This window comes from Ambystoma mexicanum, chromosome 3q (assembly GCF_040938575.1).
Source record: "Ambystoma mexicanum isolate Mex_15411 chromosome 3q, UKY_AmexF1_1, whole genome shotgun sequence".
Classification (NCBI taxonomy): domain Eukaryota; kingdom Metazoa; phylum Chordata; class Amphibia; order Caudata; family Ambystomatidae; genus Ambystoma; species Ambystoma mexicanum.
In genome coordinates this window covers 688,484,010-688,511,309 of record NC_090926.1, presented here as the reverse complement: position 1 = coordinate 688,511,309, position 27,300 = coordinate 688,484,010, and positions in this window count along the sequence as shown.

Here is a 27,300-nt window from a genome sequence, read left to right as displayed (position 1 = left end):
TGAGCACACAGACTGAAAATGCCACCCGTGAGCACCTGAAAGGAAGTAGCATGGCACCATCAGGAATGAAGTTTTAGTCTCCTAAGGACCATAAGAACTACGTGGGAAGATGGGTGTTCTCTTCACCGACTGAAGAATGTTGCTGCATGACGTGGAGTGTGGAAGAACACATAAGGAATACAGGTGACCTGAGAGGGGTGACAAATATATGGATTCCGAAGAAACCACAGTGTGAAGAAAAGTTGAAGAAAATTGAGGAGGTGGTTAAGGATTCGAGCAAAGGGGGAAATGTAAAGAGGCAGATGCGCATGTCATCTTTGGGCCCACCCCTTCACCTATGTCATATTGGAAGAACAGCAAGAGAGCACTGATAATGACACCTGGTATCATCCCAATATCACATCGAAGGTATCAGAGACGTTATGCACTGGGAGAACTGTACCAAATGTATCTCCATGTTAGCTGTGATCTGTTGCCAGTGATTTGACTATGATAATGATTACTGTGATGGTTTACTGAACACTCTCTTAAACAGTGAGAGAACGTGATTCACAGAATCCACTAACCTGTTCTGCAGACTGTCCCTGTTGTCTGTGAAGACTTCCCTAGAAACCCTACTGCCTTCCACCTAGAGTAACAGGATGGATGGCGGCAAGCCTCTCAGGGAAACCCTCTGGGGAATAAAACCCTAGATCTGGACTAGTGAGCGAAGAGACCAGGCTAGGAGTCTTCAGTCATGGATCAGGCGGGGTTCTAAATGGAGGCTCAGACTCTCTACTGAAGTGAGAAGGGAGAAGGGAAAAAGGTAGGTAAATTACTGATAGAAGTATAAGAGTACAAAATATGGACTGCGGTATACCTGCAACAAAGGCAATAGAGGATAAGAAGAGTTTGGCGGTTCCAACAGAGGCAGTGATGCTGGAAGAGTCACGGCGGTAGGAACGGGAGACCTGCGGAATATCAGACGCAGGCTAAAAAGGTTAATAAGAAAGAAATATAAGACTGAAGATTTCAGTAGGGGACAATATCCCATAGACCCTCCCCTAACCTGACCTCGGTGAAGGGAAAAAAAGACAGGCTGTATAAATGCAGAGTAGGAATTTCTGGGACACTTGCAGCGAGGATAGCTGAAAACGTGAGGAGAATAATAGGTTAGCCTAAATTTGTGAGCGACTGAAAATTAGTAATCCCGGAAGACTAATTCCCTACCGTGCTTGGATGGGTTTGGAACTGTAATGGACCCGCGATTTCACGCGTGGCAGAGAACCCCTGATACAGAGTATCTACGATCCTGGTTAGATGTGAGGCTGTCAAGAGAGGAGTGGCAAGTCAAGTCCCCTAGGAAAAGGACTTACGATGCGTCTTGCCAAGGAGTAGCAACACAACTGGGAGTTTGAATGTTGTGCTGATATACGGTCACCTGACCGTTGGAAGGCAGAGGATTCTGGAGAGAGGAAATAGAAAAAGGCGCTGGAACAACGCGGCTGGAAACCGCCGCCATCTTGGGGGAAGCTTTAACTCCCGATCCATAGGGAAAAAGACCCCAGGCATTAAGGTAACAAAGGCGGTTCTGACGCCACCAAGACCAGCGGGTAAGGGGAGATGTGACACCCCAAACTGATGCAGTAGACATAAGTCTGCAAACATCACTGGAAATGGAAGAACTATAAGCAATGTCTGACAGGTGTGAAGTGGTGTCATGAACAAGATAAGATACGTGGGCACGCTAGACCTGAGGTATTGATATCTAGATAATAAAGATGTTTACTAAAGTGACGAAGTAAACATATATATGCGAAGATGAAGCAAAGCACATATACTTAGAAGATAAGTAACAAGAGATGCAATAGATGTATATACGCAGAAATGCAAGGTAGATGAGAATGTAAAAACTTGCTAAAGTAGGAAATATAACACGAGGAAAGCAGCCATGTTTAGAAAATAGATGTCGGCGGGGGGGCGCTGTTGCGCATGTCTGGAAATGGCCACCTAGGTGGAGAGCTCCGGCTCGGTTGAAATCGTTTATAACAAAATATCCTTCCAGGTCTCGTCTGTCAGAAAATCTTCTTGGAAATAGCGCTGGGGAAGGTTTGGAGAAGGTGCCCTACAAGAATGGGTCTCGCTGGTCCCAGAACAACGGAGGAATTCGCCTGGGTAACTGCAGCGACTGGTGAGCTGCGACGCGGCTGCTCACGGGCTCCACGCAGTCGCGGCGTGAGTCCGGACATAGCAGTGTCGGGCAGGCCGAGAGGGGGAGGGGCGGCCGCCAACGCAGAGGCTGCCTGAGGGCTGCGGCGCTCCGTTCCCCCTTCTGCTGCCCTACGGGGATCCGACTGCAGCAGCTACATGTCAGACCCGGAGAGGAGAGGAGAAGCCCAGCCCTGATTCCCCCCGCGTCAAGTAAGTGGACCGCGGGGGGCGGTGGGGTTGTGAGCAAGGAGCCCTGCAGTGTTGACCGGCCGGGAGCCAGGGGTGGGACTGTCGGCCCCGTGTTCTCACAAAGTTCCTCACAAAAGAAGCACAACCCGGCAACGCAGCTGAGGGGCCCCGCAGGCGAACAACTAGCTGCCACAGCGTTTTGAAGGGCAGGAGTTGCGCTGCTGGAGGGGGCACTGTCTGGACCTCCGTGGGCTGGTCAGGGGACACAGTGTACCCCGCTTAGGACATCTAATCCCCACTGGTGTGCAGATGGGAGCGGGCTGCAACAATCCAAGTGTATGGCAGTAGAATTGTAATGCATCAATACCCTGCACTTATTTGAACTGCAGTGCGCCCTGAACAAGGGGTGGAGAGGGCACAGGAGCCATTCTATATCTGCCCACATACCAGTCAAACACCTCAACTGGCCACCTGAGAAGCAGTCATACAAGAGGCGGAGGGCTTGAAGGCGCAAGTGACCCAAAGAAATGGTGGGCAGGCTGGCAACGGTGTGAGCACATGGCTTCCGCACCATAGGTGGAGTGTGTAGAGACGCGATGAAAGGCTGTAGAACCAGGTAGCCACCACAACACAAGGGACTGAGGGGGAATGTTGTAGGCTAAACGCTGGCAGCACACCCTTTGGCCATGGGCAGAGCTCGCGTCAAAACTTTGAGAGGGCTATAAGTACGCCTATGCGGGGAGTAGTGTACATCTGGGCGAAACTGGTCCCAATCCTCCACCTACTCTGAAGCGCACCCCGAGTGTGGATACAGAGCAGAGGCCGCGCCATTGCCCTACATTATAATTATTGTGAGCCGATCCTGGATGCCGATGTAACAACATACATACGTGGGAGAACACAAGCCATTCTTGAAGTGGCAACCCGGTCTAATGGGCCGCACTGAGAAGAAAGCAGCAGGGGGAAGAAAGACCGGCCCAATGGACTCCTTCGCTAGTTCCCAGCCACAGGTGGCACCGGAAGGAGCGGCACACACATCCGAAAACCGGGTCATAGACCCTCTGGACCGCCTGGCAACAATTGTGCAAAACGGGTTCCTGGCTGTCAACGTTAACGTTAAGTTGGATGACATAGGGCCTCATTACGACTCAGGCGGTAAGGGGTTTACGCCGGCGTAAACAGCGCCGACCCTTACCGCCTGAGTACGAGGTCCCTTAGCTAAAAGCAGGTGTTAAAATCCATGGCGCTAAGGGACCATGGAGTTAATTACGCCACCGTAATTTACGGTGGCGTAATTAACGCCTTCCCCACTCCCATTATGCCCTATGGGGCAAAAATGGGAATGGGGAAGGGTAAATGGTGGTAAAGTCACGGCCCAGGCGGTAACTTACCGCCTGGGTCGTAATGAGGCCCATAGTGGCGACAATTGGCTCCCTGAAAGCACGAGTGGAAAAGGAGAGTGCACGCATCTCAGAAGCAGAAAACAGGATAAGGTCCAATGAAGATGTGATTTCGCAACATGGCCGGGACATAGCCCTACTCCAAACCGAACTACGCAAGACCCAGAGTAAGTGCGAGGACCTTGAATCTAGGTCCCGTAGAAACAACATTCGTATTGTCGGGGTGTCGGAGACATTTGGCAAAGGCCCCATGGAAAGACAGGTGGAAGATCTGCTGAAATCGGTACTGGGGACAGAATCCCTTTCAAACCACTTCCTTGTTGAAAGAGCTCATCGTGCCCTAGCGCCACCCCCCAAGCCAGGCGCCCCACCCCGCACCATCATTGCACGCCTCCTAAACTATAGAGACAGGGATACGATACTCTGACTGTCCAGAGAAAAAGGGACACTGCATTTTGAAGAAAACAGAATTCATATATATCCGGATTTTTCAGCGACCATACAAACACAACGCAGGGCCTATGAGATGGTCAAGAAACAACTGCGGCTTCGCAGTGTCCCCTATTCCCTGATCTTCCCCGCGAAAATGAGAATCCAGCACGGAGGGAGAGCCCACTTCTTTGAAAACCCTGCTGAAGCCATGGCGTATGTGGAGGCTTCCATCCCGCTGCCTTCCAGAGACCGAATGAGAGACCAAAATGCGAGAGCCAATCCTGGCGAAGGTATAGGGGATCCGGTAGAGGGATAACACTATAGCTTCCCTGTAGCAGCAATATGCATATTTCAACGTCAACACAGCTGATCTGGATCAAGATCCTTTGAACACCGGGCCGTAGAGCCTCTTACGTGGGCGACCAAGGGACGGCTCGAGACGGCAACGAAGCACCCTCAGGAATGTTCCTTATTGTTATAAGGGTCCATCGTCAAGTTGGGGCAGATGATGTGGGTGGAGGGCGGGAGAGGGGATAATGGGGATGTTCTGTGTGCTGCGGCTGCCTAGACGAGTTGGAGTCTGGAAAGGAAGCTTGCACTGTTGGAAGTTGGAAGTTAATTGAAATATGGTCTCGCAGGCACGGGTGCTACTCAAATGTTGGTCACTTGAGCATTGATGGTCATTACTGCATGATACAAAATAAAGATGCAAAAAATGGGTGACAGGCTAAAGATAAGATTAATGTCATGGAATGTCCGGGGCCTGAATAATCCAATGAAGGCCAGAAAGGTTGGCAATTATGTCACTAGACATGGGCCTCACATTTTAATGTTACAGGAAACACATGCACAGGGCTCGGTTAACGAGAAAATACTGACAAAATGGGGCAAGCTGCGCTATTACACAAACTATTCATCACAGTCCAGGGGGGTCTGCACCCTTATACACAATTCTTTGGGCTTTGTTGTCAAAGGCCACTTGGCGGACCCTAAGGGTAGATACGTTCTGGTTTGGGGGGAAATAGCAGGAAAACAAATAACGTTGTTGAACACTTATGGTCCCAACTTAGACGACCCTGACTTTTACTTACATATGCTTGAGATCCTTGCCAAACATGATGCGACCACTGTATTATGGGGAGGGGACTTTAATGTCGTATTAGATCAGACCCTGGATAGATCCGCCAGGGTGACCAGGACACCCACCAGGGCGGCATTCGTTCTTCAGCAAATCATTCCACAACTCTCTCTACTGGACGCCTGGAGAGTGCTTCACCCAACCAGCAACCGGTACACGTTTTATTCTTCTGTGCATGATAGTGAGTCTCGTATTGATTATTGGTTTGTATCCACAAACATAGCGCAGGACCTACTGAATTGCGAAATTCTTCCCCGCACACTATCTGATCACTCCCCGGGGATGTTGGAAATTGTTTTGAAAGATGCCCCGAGACCAACAAGGAGATGTAGAATGCCAAGAGATATACTAAAAGACCCAAATGTTGTTGAAACCCTTCATATCGAAATTGCCAACTTTTTCACAGATAACATGGGATCTCTAGATCACATATCGTCAGTGTGGGAAGCTTTTAAAGTCTGGGCGAGGGGGGCCCTAATATCCAAGACCACTGGGCTTCTGAGGGAGGTGCACCGTGAACTGGAAGGGGTGGAAAGGGAACTGAAAGTACTAGAGGAAACCTATAGCCGCACACATGATGCAGACACCCTGGCTGCAATACACAAGTTACTTAGGGATTTTGATCGACTAGCAATAAAGCAAGTACAATATATAGCAGCCCCTACTAGGGCTCGCAGATACGGTGAGGGAAATAAAGCAGGGAGAATGTTGGCCAATTTGGTTAAACATGAAAAACATATGGCCCGATTACAGCGATTCAAACGGCACACAATGAGATAATAATAAGTGAACAGGGAATAAACTAAGAATTTTTTCATTTTTACAAAACTCTGTACAAGAATAGAGATAAGAAATCTCCTGATGAGATTCGAAGCTATCTTGCTATGCTAGACCTCCCTAAGCTCCCAGAAGAAAGTAAACTAGCACTCGAACAACCTATCACAGCTGCAGAGCTCATTGAGGCGATAAAGAGGCTCACGCCTGGCTAAGCGCCTGGCTCGGATGGGCTGGGTGCTGAATTTTATAAAGAATTCCGGGAAGAACTGGTACCGATGCTGCTAGAGATGTGGGGAGAGGCGCTGGGGAAGCAAATGCTTCCCCCGACAATGCGTGGGGCCATCATAACACTGTTGCCCAAACCCCGATGCCCACCACAAGATATGTCATCCTATAGACCCCTGTCCCTGATAAATGTAGATGCCAACATTTTTGCGAAGGTGCTGGCGAATCATATGTTACCTATAACACCCACGCTGGTTCATGCAGATCAAAGCGGATTTATTCCCCACAGGTCCACTGCCCTAAATCTGCGCAGGCTGTTTGGCATAATGTCACAAATCAACCCGAGTAAGCAAGCAGTTGCGGTGTCTCTTGACGCTAAGAAGGCATTTGGCTCGGTTTCCTGGGAATACCTCTTTCTGGTGCTCGAGGCGTTTGGTGTGGGCCCCTACTACATCAGTTACGTCAGATTGCTGTACACAGCTCCGGGTGCGAGGGTGTGCACGAATAGAACTATTTCCGAGCTGTTTGAGCTAGAGCGCGGCACCAGACAGGGGTGCCCCTTCTCCCCTATCCTCTTTGCTTTGACAATAGAGCCCATGGCGGCCGCAGTTCACTTGAGTCACAACAACAAGGGTGTAATGCTGAAAGGCGCCACTTAAATAATATCCCTATACACGGACGATACCTTGCTATACGTCCGCAAACCAGACAAAAACATTGCCCCTATCATGGCAGACATCAACGAATTTGCAGAGTACTCTGGGTACACGGTGAACAATGCTAAATCAGAAATGTTCCCGCTAACCCCATCCACAGAATGCCCAGCTCGGATGTGCGGCCTTAAATGGTCGGAGAGACTTATCAGATATTTAGGAGTACTGGTTTCTAGTAACAGACAGACCCTGTATACTGACAACCATGACCAGGTGCTACAAACGCTCCATACCAAATTACAGGCCTGGAGGCACCTCCCAATTTCATTTCATCGTAGAATTGCCATTCTCAAAATGATAGTACTTCCAAAACTACTATACCTATTTGTAAACATCCCTATATGACCGGGTAAGGAATTGTTTTCCAAACTTCGATCCATGGCAGTGGCATTCCTTTGGAACGGAAAGGTGGCTAGGATTGGGTGGGAACAAATGACAGAACCATATGAAACAGGGGGAATAGCAGCACCAGACTTTGAGCTCTATTACATGGTGGCGCAGGCACATTTTGCTAAGCACTGGTACGACGAGGCGGACAATTCACCCCACACGTGGATAGAAGAGTTTACTACTACACCAACAGACGTTAGGTCAGTCATCTTTGATACTAGATACAGGGACTCCTGTGAATTTGACCCTGTCAGCTGCACGGTGACAGCCTGGGGGGCCATATATAAAAAACTAGACATTGAGATCCCCTATAGCCCTGAGGCCCCTTTATGGAAATACCCAAATATTCCCCCAACATTTGACATCAGCATACAGGCAGCCTGGGACCCTGGTAAAGAGATGAACGTGGGTGATATGTATATAGACGGGAAGTTCGTGACCCTTGCAGTTTTCTTGAGGGATATGGAAGGAGGGTTGCTCCGAAGACTACAGTATTATCGAATGAGGTCCGCATTTCAAGCACGCTGGCCATCCTTTCCTGATGAACCCCCCTCCCATCCATGCATACAACTGACTACAACACAAGGTGGGCTGGGAATCTCCAAATTGTATAAGACAATACAGATCGACACTCCTACGACTAACCAAGTGAAAGAGAAATGGGACGCAGATATGAAAATGACAATACCCGAGGATAAATGGGTAAGATACTGTGCGCTTACAAAAAGGGTGTCCCTCAATGCGGGATTGCGCCAAATACAGTTTAAAATCCTTAATAGACTGCACTATACCCCTGCCAAAGTTGCTAAATTTACGCCTGGCGTTGCAGGTGAATGCCCCAAATGTAAGTCCCCGCAAGCGGTATCCTATCACATGTACTGGGAGTGCCCGGTTGTGGCGCGATTCTGGGAGAGAGTTGCAGCCACACTGACAGAATTTACACAAATTCCCCCGTACTTGACCCCTCAAAAATACTTGTTCGGGGATATTGTGAAATGTTCAGAAAAAGTCAGAAGACTGTTTAATGTGTCATGTGCAATTGCCAAGAAATGTATATTGTTATCAAGGAAAAGCCCGAACTCCCCTACCATGAATACTTTTTTACGTGAATTGACTTATGCAAATGAATGTGAGGAACAGTACGTGCTAACACAACCGAGCACGAGCCGACCAAAGGACATATGGAACCCCGTCAGGGCGTACTTGTGTGACCTGTCTTCGGACAGCGAAACAGCTGTGTAGACTGCAAAATATCAAACATTTGGTGAAAAGATTGTTATATCTAAGACCATGGAATGTATTGACTGGGTACCACTGTAACTCTTGAGACCTTAATAAAAAGTTAAAAAAAAAAAAAAGAAAATAGATGTCGGCATCGTATAATAGTTAACAAGAAGCCTCAAGGCTAAAGAGCTGACAGGCACCGGAATACAGATTTGTGCAAGAACAAAGGCTGTTTGCTTGGCTCAGAATCAAAGATGCTGCAGCAAGTAGCAACTTCAAGGGACAAAAGGAGTCGAAGAGGGCAAACTACATACTCAGGACACATTTCTCTTAGATTAAGTAAAGGAATGAATAATTGTGAGTGCCAAGTATTAAACAATCAAAGGTGCAGAAAGCAGATGCAAGACGGAGCAAAAACATGTTAAAGTAGGAAATATGACACGAGGAAAGCAGCCATGTTTAGAAAATAGATGTCGGCATCGTATAATAGTTAACAAGAAGCCTCAAGGAGAAAGACCAAGGCTAAAGAGCTGAAAAGCACTGTAATACAGATTTGTGCAAGAACAAAGGATGTTTGCTTGGCTCAGAATCAAGGATGCTGCAGCAAGTAGCAACTTCAAGGGACAAAAGGAGTCGAAGAGGGTAAGCTACATACTCAGGACATATTTCTCTTAGATTAAATAAAGGAGTGATTAATTGCGAGTGCCAATTATTAAACAATCAAAGATGCAGAAAGCACATGCATGATGGACCAACCAAGTCTCCAGAGGCCGAGGAGAGTAATAGCACCCAATATAATTCAATCAAATAGTACTAAATCGAAGGACAGAATTGTCAAAATTATGGTCTCCTTACACCTGGTACAAGACCAGAAGAAAAAGCCTATTCATAAGACTCCAGACGAAGATAGCAATGTACCTTCACTCCCTTTTATGTTCTGAAGAGGGTGTCCCTGGAATGGCCCTCATGTCCCCTATGTGAATGTCAGCCGAAGAATGAGAAACAAAAGATGCAAATCACTGTTCGGCCAATCACCAGGCACACCAGTGTATCCTACATATGCAAACATATATTCTCTAAGATGACCCTTTTAACCTTATCCAGTTGATGGTTTTGAAGAGACAGGTGCCTCATTGATGGATCAGGTTGACTGATGACAAGATTCGGCCATGCTGACGTCACTAGTGACAATGCAACATAACAGCGTTAGTCACAAAGCAAATTTGCATTCCTGTATGAAGATACGCAGACACACACATGTATACATGAAGAACATGCTTACACCTTCTATAAATAGAGGACAAATATATGTACACACTGTCAAGAGCTTTTCCTTTCCTTTAGCCAAATACAGAAACTCGAGAAAGCCAAGCATAAGTTAACCGAGCTTGCAACCGCTTTTTCGCAGCTAACCATAAGGAGCTACAGGAACGGATAACGAACCTATAGGGTTCTATCACGACTAACCTCTAAGAAGATATTAGAACGCATAGGGAAACCATAGAATGACTCTAGTGAACTCACATGAAACCACAGGCCTCAAATAAATGGAGAGAAAAGTGCAGTCCGTGCAGTACAAAGCACAGAGACAGTGTTCGCAGCCAAGGACAGGGGCGGGTGGAAAATTCATTCCTGATTCCCAAGGCGGCGAGCCACCTGCTAAATACAGAATAACATCCTCATAATTGTTTTGTGGTCTTCGCACACATGACCCAGCAGAGCTGAACAATAGCTATTTACTAACGTTGAGAATAGGAGCTGTTCCCAGCGAAGCAGACACAATTGATACATGCGTTGTCCACCAAAAACTCCATCCAGCAGACACTCTCTCAGGCTAGGTGATCAGATCAGTGGCAACAATGGGGACACATATTCTTTCTCATTACCTTGAAAAGGTACACCGAGCACTGTGAACAGAACATGGTCCCAGGCCTGTGGGAACCAGTTCCAGCCAAAACAGGCGCTCAAATCATAGAATGTGGCATGGGCCAATGGTCTTTGTGCGAACCTGCAACTAAGTAATATATAGTTTTGTGGGGAAGTCTCAGGCAAAGCCACCTGACATGGGAAGACCAGTGAGAATCCAGATGTACATGGGTTCTACAGGTAGTATGCCTGAGCTAACCAATAGGGGGTTCCCACAGGGTTTTGGGGATGGTGTTAATGTTTGCATGTCACCTTGATACAAAACAGGGTGACACAAGCTCAGACTCTGAGGTTGCCGGGGATTTTGTTGTTTCCTGTATGATCCCTGTCTATTGGACAATAAAGGACAGTGCCACTTGCCCCATAGCTAAGTCTTCCGGGGGTAAGGTTTCGGATGGACCCTAGATACTCTGCTAATTTGTGGTATTGTTGATGTGAAGCCCCCTGTAATCTGGCATTCTGTTACAGTTCTGAGGAAGAGAAGAGTCAGCAAGGCCAACTACAGAGAAGAAGCCTTGGCTTAGAGCCTAAATGACGAGAGATGGTAGGCTAATTAGCTAAGGCGGACAATTGTCTGGCATTGTTCCTTTGCACCTGGGTTTCGTTGCTTTTGTGCTACTGAGCCGAATGTCCAAGGTTGTAAGAGAGTGCCAATGTAATGGCAGACCATACATTGTTGCAGATTTTTTACGTAGTTAGAGGTTGTTCAGGGCTTGCCTACTAAATAAGGGGCAGCCAATGATGGCACTAACACATATATGAACAATAGGTATATATGTTCCCTTAAATAGGAAGTGAGCTCAAAAATGTTATTGTCCTGATCGTTCGGACATGTATTTTTAAGCATACTCTAATTGATCTTAAAACATTTTCCTATGCATCTTACCTTAGTTTTCCTCACTTTTACACATGCGAAAACAACGGAGTGGGAGCGACCATCTTGTGCTAATCTTATCCATTGAGCAATTGCATTAACTTCAAGAGCGCTCCTGGCAAGAATACAGATCGTCCGGCCCTGAAGCTGATATCACTATTCCATACAATATGCTCCACTTATTTTCATGACGTTAGTGGCCAGCGTAGCCAAACGCACCCATTCATCACCCACGCCATAACATCAGGTAACGCAGAACCAGGAAGATAAACACACACATCCTCTCACAGCGTGTCCCAAATGGGATTGGAAAACAATCTTTTTTTAAAGAAAACGTCATTAGTCTGCAAAGTAGCAAGTGTTTTATTTATCCAAGAATGCTCCCAAAACCACATTAAGTCCACAAAATGACCTATATGTTTTTTAAATAAAGGTTATAGCTAGCAAACATTGCATGCTTTGAATTTTGTTTCTATTGTCCTTATGACCCGCTGGTTGTGATCAACAATCAATTGTTGTGTGTCCATATGTTATACCAGCAAAACGTTTTAATAACGCACATGGTGTTCCTTTCGTGAGAATATATGGATTTTAGGCACTTTGGCTCGCAACGCTTTCGCATCAGCATCTTGCTACACCGGACACAATGACAGGTTGCTCCTTGTCGCTGGTACTGCCAAAGGGCAGATCGGTCCCTGTCTGTCGTCTCACATGACAGTAATGCAAAAAGCTCTGTTTAGGCGTATCTGCCATTGTTGATTGAAGAGGCCATCCAACAGTAGCCGGAAACTATGGCATTCCCAGAACGGTATAATATATCAGTGTAGATAACAGGATAAAACTATATATTTTAGCAAGCGCTCTTTATTTGAATTTATCCATTTACCCTGTAATTCTGCAATGCATGAAACCTAATCATGAACACCAACCACACCTAAAGAACACACACGACAACATGAGGAAGTATTTGAGACCACGATGTGCATGAAAGGTTGGCGCTGTGAAGTAGGTATAGCTCCCAATGGGATGGTGAATCTGATGGATATTTTAAGCATGTGTGCTCTGTATGGTTTAAACTGGTGAATTCAATAAAAGGATTTTGAGCATGGAAATAGTAGAACATGGCCAAGTAGTGCCATACTCTGGGGGCTGGCATGATATGCAGAAGCCCAAACAGTATTTTGCCTCATTGGATAACTCAAGAGCTAAATTTACAGCGCTTAGAAGCAGTATAAATCTGCCATGAAGCAAATGTAATAAATGACAAGCAGTGGCATCATATGCAGTGTTCAAGGACCATATGACAGGCACTTCCATAAACATTGCACGGTACATCACCTGTTTTGAGCCCTCATATACCCTGGAATCCCGCTCGTATGCAAGGCTTTGCCATAATATGGCCAGGCCTTCACATATTGGGACCCACAGACAAATGGCATAATAACAGAACAGGGAATATTATTGATCGAAAAGCGAACCAAGTTCCCTCAGAAAATGTTCAGACACTGGCACTTCCACCCCACATCTACTTTAGGGTGCACAATAATGTAACAATGATTGTGGTTGCGGGTCGTCAATGAATAATCGTCACAACATGCTGCAGCTAACAACCAATAAGTGAGCAATTCCGCCCAATAAAATCAAACCTCTATTTACTCCTCTATACACAAATAACAAATTATTACTAGACTTATAAACAAACCATGAGTTATGCACGAGTTATGGACTTGGTTTTTTAAATATGGCGTGGTATAAATATAATTCAACATAACAACATATTGTGTCCATTATTTTGGTCAAATGGCACATTCGCACGTCGCTGATTTATTCAATGTGCATACAGCAGAAATGCTGTTTTTAAATGCAAAAAAAATATGTGTGGTAAACGTACATAATGTTAGACAGTTCCATTCTCTCTGTGTAATGCAGTGTCAGATCCAAACAACAGATTGCAGAAATTGAAACTAAATGTTCCAATGTCCACTTTCAATATAGTAAATGTTATAATTTTTGCTGGTATTCGACACCTTGTGTCCTTCTAGCCTAGCCTAGCACTGGCTGACTTTCACTGAAGGCCAAATACCAAAAGAAGCTTGTTTTCAGCGATTGAAGCCGTAGACGGGTACGTTTCAATTTTGCAAAAGAATAGACCGGCCAAGAAGCGTCAGTGGGACTTAATTAATTTCTTTCATTCCCACAAGCATCAGCCCATGACCTGCCCTTCACTCCATGGAGAGATGAGCCCAGCTGACCCACGTGGAATTTGAAGTATGCCAGAAAAATAAACTAGTTGTAGGCTGGCATCCAGCAAGGCAGCATGATCATGAATACTGTCTTACCGACCACTAGTGCGGGTTATGACCCTATATGTGATGTCATTAGTGATGCTGTGGCCTCTCAAAAGCCGAAAACATTCATTCTAGGATCTCACCCTTCTCGAACAGCAGAAACCTTAGTTGATATTTTTTAATTTGGTACAATTAAACCTTGTTACACCCTTTAAACTATCTCTTGGCTTCTTTCCCGATAGGGTTGTATTCATTCTATTGTGAGCGTAACAGGGGACAACCTTGAATTGCACACCACCTACTATATTTCTTGCATGTCCGTTCACACTACCTGTCCCACCTGAGGCAGCCCTGTCTACGTTCATGCGAGTCAGGTGACATTGCGTGTCCATACCAAGTATGTTGCATTCATGCTCCGACTAGGCCTTGTGCCAATCGGCCATGCAAGTGCATACGGTAAGCAAGGATGAGCATTAGAAAAATGTTCAGAGTCGTTCCCTAACTTTCTAGTGCAGCCCTGAGAAGTGGGTAGCCTTGTCCTCAACATTGCAGTAGTGCGTGAAAGTGCACAATCGTGCCGGTGAAGCAAAAAGTGGTTCTTCTTGGGAAGGCCAGTGCAAGTCAGAAAGGGGCCAGAGGCAATGAAGAATTGGTTCACACTATTCGAGTAGGATGTGCCCCTGGCACCAGATCAGTTGTCAAAAGGTTGGAATAGCTGGGGAGTGCAGGCTAATCCAGCCAACATTGAATTACTTCATTGGGATATCCATGCATGAAAGGTATCGGTTGTGCCAGTCTGAAACCGTCAAGTGATGCAAGGTCTTGATCCATGTAGCCAAATGGAGCCATTTTATGTCCACAAGGACATGCTTTTTACCCCTTTCAATTACCCTTTTATCACACTTATTGTCGTTGTGACGCGCCACCACCTCGTACATATATAAAACAGATACTTAATTATAATGACTTATTGTGTCTGCTACAGGGAGGCTTTTAGGACAGCTTTTTATCATCTTGCGCAAGCTCTTCGCTCCTCTACCCACAACTCCATCAGGGTCAGTCCCTTCTCCAAACAACAACTTGGTGGCTGATCTTTCTTCGGCTTGGCATCCCTCTGGAGCAGCGTCCCTGCTTCTATCATATAATTTCAGTAATACCATGGATAATAGACCCTCTCCGTTGTACTGTGACGCTCAGCAAGAAATTACATAGTGTAGTGAACTGAACAATACATTTTTCTGATCTTGTGATACTGATATAATAGGCACAGTATGAACTTATAACTTTTAATCTGGATAACATTAATTCTAGGGTATTTGGACCTTGCGGTGTAATATTCAATTACAATTTGTTTTTTGGTTTACAGAGTAGGGGAAGCAATTACTTCAACTTAGTTTTTGGACAACAATTACACTCAAGGTAAGTAAAACCGATACTACAACCTACTGAAAGGCGGGTGTAACCAAAGACTCTTTTTGTGTCTGTCTAAAACAGACCATGCAACGCAAAACCCAGTGTTACACTGCATAAATGACCCAAAGTTATGTCAGCAAAACCTAAGTCAGGCTTTATCTGCCCGGCTGACAGCATGTCAGGGGAAGCAAAACCCAGTTATACAATTATTCTTACAGGAATAATAAACTCAAACCTACACCATTACTTTTGTGGAAGAGGCACAACCAATTCACAGGCGAGCAAAATAGCCTTATATATATAATTTTGAGAATAGCATAACATTTCAAAGGTAACTAAACTGAACTTGTATATACTTAGCAGAATGGTGGGAGCATGGTTTCCTGTGATGTGAGGACAGTTTGAATCCTCTAGTGAAGTCTTAGTGGGCCTTTCACATCATTTGAATTGTTCAACAAATTACTCCCACATGCCATTAATGGTAACTTTGTTTGTGTGACTTAAATGTTATGTTTATTTAAAATGAGAAAGGGGATAGTAACTTTCACCAAAATAGATCAAAGGATACTTTCTACACTTCGCGAAATGTCGTTCTGTCAAGGTTAGCCATCAAAAGTTAAAAGTGGTGCACCTAGGGCAACCTAGCAACAACAGGCACTTATTGCCAAAAAGTTGTCAAAGAGGATACATTTGAAAAGACAAAATGGACGCTATGGAGAGCTATGTAGATCTATGAAGACCACAAATAATCACATGCACTACATGTGTGGATGTGCTTTGGGTCTAGCAGAGGGTTTGACAGACACCAAGTCTCAGTGTACCTTTGATTGATGGCAAATATCTATTTGCATATCAGTATTTCTGCCACCCAAATGAGCAGTACTGCACCGATGTGCTAGGGCAATTCTCTTCTCAAATATAGTACCAATAGCAAACACACACGTGTCTTATTGATCGAGGACCATTAATATAAATGAAGGGAAGGTAAAAGATATACATTAATGAATCATACACCCAATTACATCTGCATTATACTTTTTAATAGCATTGAAATTGAGAGTTTAATAACGTTAGCTTGTTTATGTACAATGTCCAAACATTGTGCAACATATCGAACATGTTATTTTGAGCAGATAATGAAGACAGCTACAAATCATTTAAATCTGGAAGTCAACCTTGCAACAAGTTCCTCTTTAGGTGGACAGGGCTCGTTTGCAATGTTTTCTGACATTGCATGTGTCCTAGGAACAAAATCAGGATCGATTCCATGAGTATGCACTGCCAACACAGTCATTGTCAAATCTTTCACAAATTCGAATTCCATTTCCTGGTATATTGGCTTGGTCACCCACTTTTGCCTCGTTTTGTGAATGCCATGAGATAACGAAGCATCCCGGAGTTTCCTGCAGTTTTCGCTTGTTCCCTCCCAACGTTCTCATTGTGCACAAGTACAGCTAGTCTTGTTTGGGCCTCCATTCCATCTATGCCGAAATGAAACCTTTTGGGCCTGTACTTTAGGCACATATTATGGAACACCTCCAAATCTCTGGTATGACAGAATTCTGCGAGTCCCTTCAGGTCTCTTGAAAGCATTATATCGTACACAATATTTCCAAGTGCTTTGTGTGGAGGGGAACATGGCACCCACCACTTCTTTTTTAGTTCCTGCTCCTTTGATAAAGGTCCATGTACACATTTAAGGAAATGTTGGTTTTCTGTCTATGAGTGTAGGTTGGAACAATGATGCATCAATGAACGCCATTTTTCAAGTAGAATTTCTACAAATCCATCACAAGTTTTGGAGCTCCACCAAAGATGGTTGCTGATAGACTGACACCATTTTAAAATATTTTCCAAACCCTTTTTTTAGCAGCAGCTGTCATTTTTTTATTGACTGATTTGCCAATGTGCCATACATTAAATTGATGCTGAATGTGTGGAAACTGCTCTCACATGGCCTTGGCTATTGAAACATGCCTGTCAGTGGCTATGAGGTCTATTTGTATTCCCCTGGATCCAAGATGTTCGACGGATTTGATGAAACCATGTTTCTCCATGGCCACAGAGGATGTATATTCAGACACCTGCACGATCACCGATCCATGTCCATGTCTTGAAAGTGGTATGTCCAGTACTTTGTGGAAAATCCAAGACTGCCACACTTTGCGCCATTTGCCAGAGAATGTACTTTCCATTGACATCTGTCTATTTCAGGCTTGACTAATAGCGGGGAATAAGAATTACCTTTGAAATTTGTAGTACTGGGTTTTTGCAAGGAACTCAACTCCCACAAATGGACAGAAACTGGAAATCTTACCGAAAGTCGACCCGCTGAAAAGTAAAGCTGCTGAACATAGTAGATTTCTGGCTGGCACTTTGATAAGCATCGATTGAGTGGTCCATGAAAATGTATTATGGAGGTGTATGCAGCTGGCATGGATGTTTAGGTTATTGCCTTAGAATACACGAGACACATTCACCAATGGCTCCACGCATATGTTCCCTGTCAATGTATGGACACATTTCAGCATCTGTACAATCTCTAGTAGGCAGCAGTCGAATACAATATATTTTTGCTCCTTTAATAGCCAATAGTCCGGCATGAATCCCCCAAACTAGGCAAAATGAAGTCGACATCTTTAGCAAATTCCTCGGTCAATTGCGTTGGAGCTTCAGTTTCTGTTAGTTCAGGTTGCAATATTTGCACATGAATTGGAGAAACCGGTAGTATTGATTGTTTCTTGGGTGGAACATTTTTAAAGGGTGTAGATTGTATCAAGGGGTCTGCAAGGAATTGTAATGCATCTTCACTGTATTCAGTTTCATCTTGTCGAGTTGGCACATAGTAGCAACGGTCCATGGACACTTTGTATGGTTTGCCGATGAGATTCCAGTCAGTTTCTGGCCACTGCACATAAGCATCATGAGTCTGCTTATTGACTGGACCACGCTGCGCCTCAAATAGTAGTTGCTCCATTGTGAAATCTGTTTGGCAAGCAACATCTTTGGTTTCATTTGTTGTCTGAGTCTTTATACTTCTCTTCCTTCTGGGCCTCTAAGAGATGTGTAGAAAAACATGCTCAATGTATAACACAAATACAGTATATACCATTTTAAAAACCTAATATGAATAAAACATCTGCCTAAAAACATCTTCAAAATGAACATGTTCATTCTTTACCCTTGCTATCTTAATTTGCTTCAAAATCACGTGCTTCTCTTTGCCCACCGCACCTTCAAGCTGAAAAGAACAGCGTTTTATATGGTTTAAATCAAGCAAATTTCATTTCCACACAAACAAACATATGTATATATCTACAAACAGAACCAACTTGAGTGACTTGAAAACATTACAACATTAAAATGTATTCCAAATACAATGTGATGTACAATTGTATTCAATATTAAATTATGTTCACCTCTGGTTCATCCTCTTCTTTTAATTCCACACCTTGGGTCCATTCCTTGAATAGAATATTAATAATTTTTAAAAAAATGTCAATCATACTGGAAATTAAAATATTTCATCACAATGTGCACTTACACTCCAAGTAGTATGTAATGATTAAGAACCGTATATTAGAAGGTTTGTTGTCACAATACTAAAAGAACATTTGTATGACCATACCCTCGAAAACAGTGTATGTGAGTTAGTCATAATATACATTTCAGCTTTCACCTGATAACCTTCCGAGATGACACATGTACTTGATCTGAGATCACCGTGCAAAACATACTGATTGTAATGTCGCCCTCAAATTTTTTTTAATCTATTCTGTATAAGGCATAAGGGAGGAAGTGTAACGTTAGAACCAAAATCAGAAAAGTTTAAAACAGTACAAGGTTACATGCATTTCAGTCTCAAATAATATCCTTTGTAAGATTTACTTTCATTCTTACAAGGGAACTGTAAGTATGCATACCTCATAGTCTGGACCTGTTGCAAAGGAGGAAGTGATTGTAGTTCAAGTTTCAGTATCCCCCTATAACACAGTACTTGTTTTAGTAGGATAAAAGCAGCGAAATGGAAAAGAGACAATGAGATGCAGACCATGGTACATGTAGAGAGACACCATACATGCCACTTAGTGTAAATAACCGATACTATGCATACACATTTACATTTTTGGGGAAATTCCAAGCATAACACATTCTCATAAAAGGACAGGTACAATAAAATAACTTTATAGGCGAGTGAGCTTGATGTTGACTCCTGAAAAGTAATTGATGCAGAATCTCGGTCCTTCGTCTTCAGTACATTGTCATAAAGTAGTACAAGGGAAAAGTTAAAGAATTGTTAGATATGTGGGCAGATCCAATGCTCAAAAATATCACTTTCTGCATGTTGGTAGGGCTCACCATTGGGATACTGGACGTGTCAGTGGTTTCGTCACTTGTGAGGGTCTGTGCTTCAATCAGTGTGCTCTGTGAAAAGAAGGGCTATGTCAAGCAACAAATTACAAAAACATTATGCAACTTTTATAGGGCACTATGGCATTGTTTAGTAATGGTCACAATTCACTGATTTATTAGAGGCTCCAGAAAGCGGGGGCAGATGTAGTATGGTAAAGTGAAACAATTTAAAATTCAATAGAATCTGGGAACTAGGGACACTTTAGCAATACAATTTTTAAATAAATATACACTGAAATCTCTAATCCATTCATGAAGTTACCTTTTCAATACCCTACTTTAATTAAATTGAGAGATCATAGAAAATACTTATTTATGCAGACCATCGTACTACATACCAACAAACATAACTAATTTATAATCCAGGACTCACCTGACCCACCATGTGCAAAAATCGAGTTGGAATTGCATTTGCAAGTAATTTACAGAGCATTCTGGGTCGATGCTTTTTTGTGTACTTCGATTGTTTGTACATATCGTCTGTAAAGTGCAGGCTGCACATGCAGAATGGATTAGCCCTCACGTTGCCCCCAAGACACCCTGTGCTCTATTTTCAATCTCCACTGGAAAACCACAATTTTTTATCCATCTTCGTATTGAATCAATATCCTTCGAGAATGTATGCATGACTTGCCCGGACTTTTTGCATGGCTCACAGAACGGCAACCAAAAAATGATACATGAAGGCATTCTTGAAAGGTCTGTAAGATCTGTATAAAAAAATATAAATCATTTAAAAAAAATATTCTATTTCAATGCACAGTGATGCAATGTGCTATATACCGACATCAAAATACTTGAAACATTAGACAATGGTGAAGTCTTTGAGATAAATGAACATTACAATACTTGGTAGATTACGTGGAAATAGATAGAAACGTTAAGATCAGCGATCAATGAATATAGAGAAGTAAATAGGTGACCTACCCTTACCTGGACGAACAAACCTGCCAATTCAGTGAGGGGAGCAAGTAGCCGTGGAACTGGTACCCTGGGAACAGGTAGCACAATGACGAGATACCTTGTAGATCTCAGAGATGTTATCCTGTTAAATGTCAAGGTATTTATAAAGGATTAGAAAAGTGGGTGTGTATGTGAATGTGTGACGTGTTTGTTGCGGGGTCTTCAAGAGGGCAGGGAGTCTGGAGACACTGGGTCTGGGGAGGCCATGAGAACAATGGTCACCTTGCAGATGATCCCTTTTGAAGTGTACATGGTGTTTGGCACCTTGGCCGTTCCCACCCTCCAGGCCCCCTTGCGAGCCCATGGTCACAGGTGCAAACTGCCATTAATACAGGAGGGGGATGGATGGGCATGAGGCAAACACAAAACGGGCCGGAACACTGCTGAAGGGATACACACTTATGTGGACTGCAGAGGCGGGGTCTTGAAGAGGGGAGTCTCGAGACAGTGGGTCTGGGGAGGCCATGAGAACAACGGTCATCGTGCAGAAGATCCCTTTTGAAGAGAACACGTTGTCTGGCACCTTGGCCGTTCCCACCCAGCCAGTAGCGGGTTGGGGTATAATGGAGGGGGGGTGGATTGTTGCGGACGAGGTGAGCGCAAAAGGGCACCAATCATTCTTTCCTGTCCCTCATAGACGAGTGAGCGTGTTCTTGATTCACTGAAAAATGTAAACAACTATTCATATATGCTCATTTGTATTTTATTTAGTTTGGTGATGTTGATGGCACAAACAAACTACAAATTGTTTACTTGAGGTTGCAGCACAGTGTGTGAAACTCCCCTGTACTGTTCGCTGTCACTGGGGAATTTGGCACAAATGGCTCCAATGACACAGGTGGATATAATGCTTCGAATGCGAATCCAAGCCTCCCATTAAGCCACCATGTAAATGAACAGTAGGCCACCAGCCTGTACCACCTGTGGAAGAGAAACATACATACAGTAATTGAATGAACCTGATAAGTGTACCACCCTTACTTGAAAATGCATCCGGAATTCTATGGCATAGTTGTCCTTACAAACGTTACTTCATGGATAAATGAACTTGGGCTTTGAAGTCTCGACCCATTACAAAAGTGACCACCCATTCAACCAACGGTTTGGGTACCAGAGAAATATTGTTTCTTAGTTGAAAGTGAAAGACACGTAAGCGATGAACACTCTGATTTCCAAAAAACGAGAGAAATAGGTTCAATTTGCAGACTACATTCATTTGTCAGTGATCGATCAAAGTTACGACAAGGTAGGAGACAAACATGAAATGTTAGTCATCTCAGTGGTCAAAATGACATCAGATTTAGAGTACACTTATTCGTTACTTGGATTGCGAGGGTGAACTGTTGCACGAAGTTCGTGCATAAGCACCATCATAATCCTCAACACAGACCTTGTGAGGCAGGCTGCCCTGAAGTCATGCAGCTCGGTAACGCATAGCGGTGGTGTGTCTTTTTCCGATATGTAGCATCCAGAGTTTTCTTGGCAGTGCAGTTCTCCACCTCGGTTGGCATGATCTTGCAACGATTGCAGGTACACCAGGTGGAAACGTCTTCCATGCGACTAGGCTTAAGCTCATGATCCGGTGATTCATCTGCCCAACTATCGTTCGATTCCCCATCGTTTCCGCATCTTACTCTTTCAATTACTTATGCCTCGGAATACTCAGGCTCGTACTGGTAGGGCTGTATTGTTGACATCATATGACACATTTTTTAATAAAATGCAAGTAATGATTCAAATCAAATGTTATGCTAGTATAAGTATCTTTTCGCAGGGGCTTTGTACTACGAAGATAGCTGAACAGATCAGAAACGAGTCACAGCTGAAAAGAGCAGAAACAAGTCACAGGCGATCCAAAAACAAATACAGTGAAACGATTGAAAAAGCAACTCTGATGTTGTCTGATGAGAAGGGGTCTGTTTATACTTATTGAGGAAAGAGACGTCCGGCCATTTACATGAAAACACATCAATAGCTTGCGCACAGAGAACGTTGGCATGAGATGTGCATTGGTGTTGTGAAAAAGGCCATACGCGTCTAGTGATGTCAGCTTCAGGGGCGGGTGATCTGTATCCTTGCTGTGAGTGCCCTTGAAGTTAACACGAGGGCTCAACGGATAAGATTAGCACAAGATGGACGCGCCTAAAGTAAGATGCATAGGATTTTTTTTAAGATCGATTAGAGTATGTTAAAAATACATGCCCGAACGATCGGGACAATAACATGTTTGAGTGCACTTCCCCTTTAACCAATCCCTCCATTCAATAGGTTTTTACTGTTTGCCACGTAGGATGATGTCATAGTTGACGTGCATCAAGATATAAAGCATTTTGCATAATTGAAATGTGTTGAGAGTGTGTGAGCTACAATCTGTTTGTTCGCCAGGATTCCCTACTTATGGAACTGATGATAAAGTAGCATTTTTCCATATTCTTTGAGTCTGTTTGGTTATTTGGGCCCAAGTTCATTTATGTGGTAAAATCCCATTTGGCACTTGGAAAGCTCCAGGTGCTACTCCACCACAGGGTAATTGCCAAGCTGTTAGGCCAAATGACAGAAGCCCTGACACTAGCCCGAGATAGACTGCCAATCTTATTGTTTGCAGATGATGCTGTCCTCCTTTCCCTTCCCCCCCCCAATGGGTCTTACATTTCAACTACATATTTTGAAGAATTGTGTGATTTAAATGCACTGGCCCTCATTACGACCCTGGCGGAAAGCGACTGACCGGACCGCCACAGCGTAAATAGCGTTTCCGCCATTGCACGATGGAGCAAAGTGCGGCCCATTCCGACCCATCGGGCACGAGCACCACGGCATGGCGGAAGTGCAAAGTCCGTGATGGCGGAAATGACCCCAAAACGGCCCACACCGCCGCCGTACGGCGCCCTAGGTGCAATACCGCCACCCATCCTAGCGGACACCGCAGTGAGCGCCAACCGGAAAGTACGGTGACCGTAAATATACGGAAACGGAAGTAAAAACATGGTCCCGGAACGGGAAACAACACGCCGTACACCTATAAAACCACAAAATCCACACAACCACTAAAAACACTACCCTGAGACACATCCCAACCCGTCATCCACCCTAGTGAAACCAAGAAAAATGGGAAAAGTAGCGAAGAAAGCGTGCGACCGCAAGCGGCAGGTCCACTTCTCCCGTGAGGAACTCACCGTGCTCACAGAGACCCTCCAGGAGAATGCCGCCGCCGTCTTCTCCACGCAAATGACCAGGACGGCACTTGCGAACAAGAAGGCCATATGGGCCCTAGTGGCACAGCGGGTAAGTGCGGTGGGGACCGCACCCCGCAACCCAAAGCAATGCAGAAAGCGATGGGACGACCTGCGGATACGCGTCCGTAGCATACTTTCTGCCAACCGCAACATTGCCACAGCCACCGGGGGAGGATCGGAATCACCCATCAAGTTGACCCCCTGGGAAGAAATCTGTGCCTCCACAATAGGAATGGAGAGCATAGAGGGAGTCGGAGGGATGGAGAAAGGAGTGCAGACATCCGGAGAATCAGGTAGGTGTCCCAAATAAAACCATGCCAAATCCACAATGTCCAATCATGTGAATCACATGTGTCCACATAGCGCAACAGTAACACATGGCCAGGAGAACGTCCACACACATTGGCCTGATAGCGCACTTTAAAACTCACAATAAATACATAAATAATTAAAAACCCCTAAAACACCCACTACACGTGCAGCAGGCACACCCTAACTGCAGGCTGCCAAACAACTGCACCCTCACTCCACACACAAATGAAAGCACCTCCAAGGCCCCGACCCAAATCACCCTCAGGTACCACCCCAATGCATGTGATACATTGCCATTCCAATTCCCACAGACCCATTAATAACGCTCGCCCTCCTTTACTCCACCACAGGGTCCGATCCAAACGACGAGCTTCAGGACACCCCTACCAGCACACCTGCAAAGAGGGCCAAGACCAACGGCCAAAGACCCTCCACCTCAGCTGCACGCATCAAGACACGGCAGCAGCACAAATCAAGTGGCAGCACAGAGGAGGGAACATCAACATGCACCCCAGCAGCCAGCATGCCCACAACAGCAGCACCACAGGTCCCCCCAATGGATGCCACAGAAGGCACTGCCTCCGGTGGCAGCAGCACCATAGGTGACACCCCATTAATGGCAGCATGCTCCGACACAGAAGACGGGGATGTCGAAGTCAGATCCATCCATGACCTGTCCCAATCCCCCTGTCTGTTCCATCCCGTACACCATGAGGATACCACGCAGGGGCACCCACAAGACGACGACTGGCCATCCCCCACAAGCCCTGTGGCAGGGCAACATGAGGCGACCAGCCACTCTGTGACACCACCGCAAATGGCCATGGCCCAGCAGAGGCAACAGTCCCTCGACCAGTTAATCGTGCAACAGCAGCAACTGGCCACGCTCCTCAAGGACCATGCCGATGAATGTGGGGGCACTAAGGCAGACATAGAAACATCAACTGAGACACTCAGGGCAGAAATGGAGAGAAGTACAGAGACACTAAGGGCACAAATGGAGAGTAGCACCGAGAGCCTGAGAGTCCAAATGGAGAGTAGCACCGAGAGCCTGAGAGTCCAAATGGAGAGTAGCACCGAGAGCCTGAGAGTCCAAATGGAGAGAAGCACCGAGAGCCTGAGGGGGGAACTGCATGCGACGTCCAAAGACGTATGTGCCGAACTTGCCGCAGTGCGCCGTGTGCTCACTGAGCTCTCACAAACCCTTAGGGACATGCATGGACGTGAGCAGGCAGAGACATCATCCGTTGCAAGTTCCGTCCAGGGCAGCCCCCAACGTAGATCTGGGAGGGACCTGCGCTCCACAGGCAGGGGTGCCCCTGATACCCGCAGAGGGGGCTTGCAATAGCGACTGCCCACTGACAATGTGCATCTTTGGACACTGGTGTTCGGGGGGGAGGTAGGAGGGTGGAGGGGGTGTGTTGGGCTCACTTGGGTGGCGGGTCGATAGGGTGTTCAACATGATATCACATATGCCATAAACAATGCACGATCAACCAATGAGATGTGTGGACAATGATCTTTGTGTACTAGGCCATCATAGGCGTACAGTCCATATTGTGCATGTACCAGACACACACAGTGCCACGAGTCCCGTGTCCATGTATCAGCCACCAGGCGTGAGTGCTAGAAGCATGTATCAATGAGATGCTGACGAATGTCACGGCCCTCCTGTGCCTCGCGGACTCCTTGAGGTGCTGCCACATCCCCACCCTCATCATGACCATCTTCAGGTGCTTGCAGTTCTGCGTCAGGGGGCATGGGCACATTTCTACGTACGCACATGTTGTGTAGCATGACACATGCCATCACCATCTTTGCAACCTTCTCATGGCGGTACAGGAGTGCCCCGCCAGACCTGCTGAGGCACCGGAAACGAGTCTTCAGTAGGCCGAATGCCTGTTCAATGACTACACGGGTACGTGAGTGGGCATGGTTGTAGTCCTCCTCATGCTGGTCCCGTGGGTTCCGGACTGGTGTGAGGAGCCATCTCTTCAGTGGATATCCGGCATCACCTGTATGTGGACGATAAACGAATTATGTGGAATGCCATTGCTACGTACGCACCCCCCCCCTTCCTGCCAGGTCATTGCCGCATCACATACCCCACATCATCATGCATGAAATGAGACTCACCGAGTAGCCAGGATCTGTACCCTGCGTGTCGCTCCATGTAGCGTGGTATTGTTGAGTTCCTCAGAACCATGGAATCATGGGTTGATCCAGGGAATCGGGCACAACAATGTGTAATGATCCTGTTGGAGTCACACACCATTTGTACATTCAGAGAATGAAATAGTTTTCGGTTGCGGTACTGGGCCTCCATGGCATGTGGGACGACCAATTCCACATGGGTGCAGTCGATGGCACCATGCAACCCGGTATGCCGCCAAGTGCATGCAATCCCACTTTTGTGTTGGTAATTTCCTGCTCCGAGCGTGGTAGTGAGATGTAGTCGTCTGCGTGCTGCAGGAGGGCATCGAGCACTTGCAATAGTGTCCGTGAGAACAGTGGCTGAGAAATGCCATGCAACTGTCCGACTGTGTGCTGGTAGGTGCCTGTGGCCAGGAAGTGGAGTACAGACACCACCTTCAGTAGGGGTGGGATGGCGGTTGGGCTATCTACCATGCTGACAAGGTCAGCCTGTGTCATGTCCACAATGGCGGCTATGGTGTCCCGGTCCAAACGGTAGAGGGTGTGGATCTGCTCATCAGTGAGGTTGAACGGATGTGCTCGGAGGCGTGGGATTGCGGGCTGCCTGCGTGGTGGTAGTGGCTGTGCTGGCGGCCCTTGCTGGCCCTGCCTTGCCCTCCTCCTCCTCCTGCGTCTCCTCCGTGCGGCCGGTTGTAGTTGGTGTTCGTCTTCTTCTTGGAGTTGGAGTACTTGCAGTGCTATCAGGTCCCCCAGGGCCAACATAGCTAGTCCTGCCGGTAGCATTTCGGAGTGGGTGTGGTTGTGGGAGGAGACTGGGTGTGCAATTTATGTGTTTTCAGGCTGTATGGCCTCCACCTGTGGTGATTCATTCCACCTGTGCAAGCTGCTCTCCCCTTTGGCCGAGCACGTCCCGCACACAACGCTGCAATTCGAGGAATGGCATCTTGCTATTACAATCATGTATTTGTACCCGATGGCCGTGTAAAATTGGTTGATATGTTCATTCGGCTATGGTCCCATTGTTTCACATACTATCTTAGCAG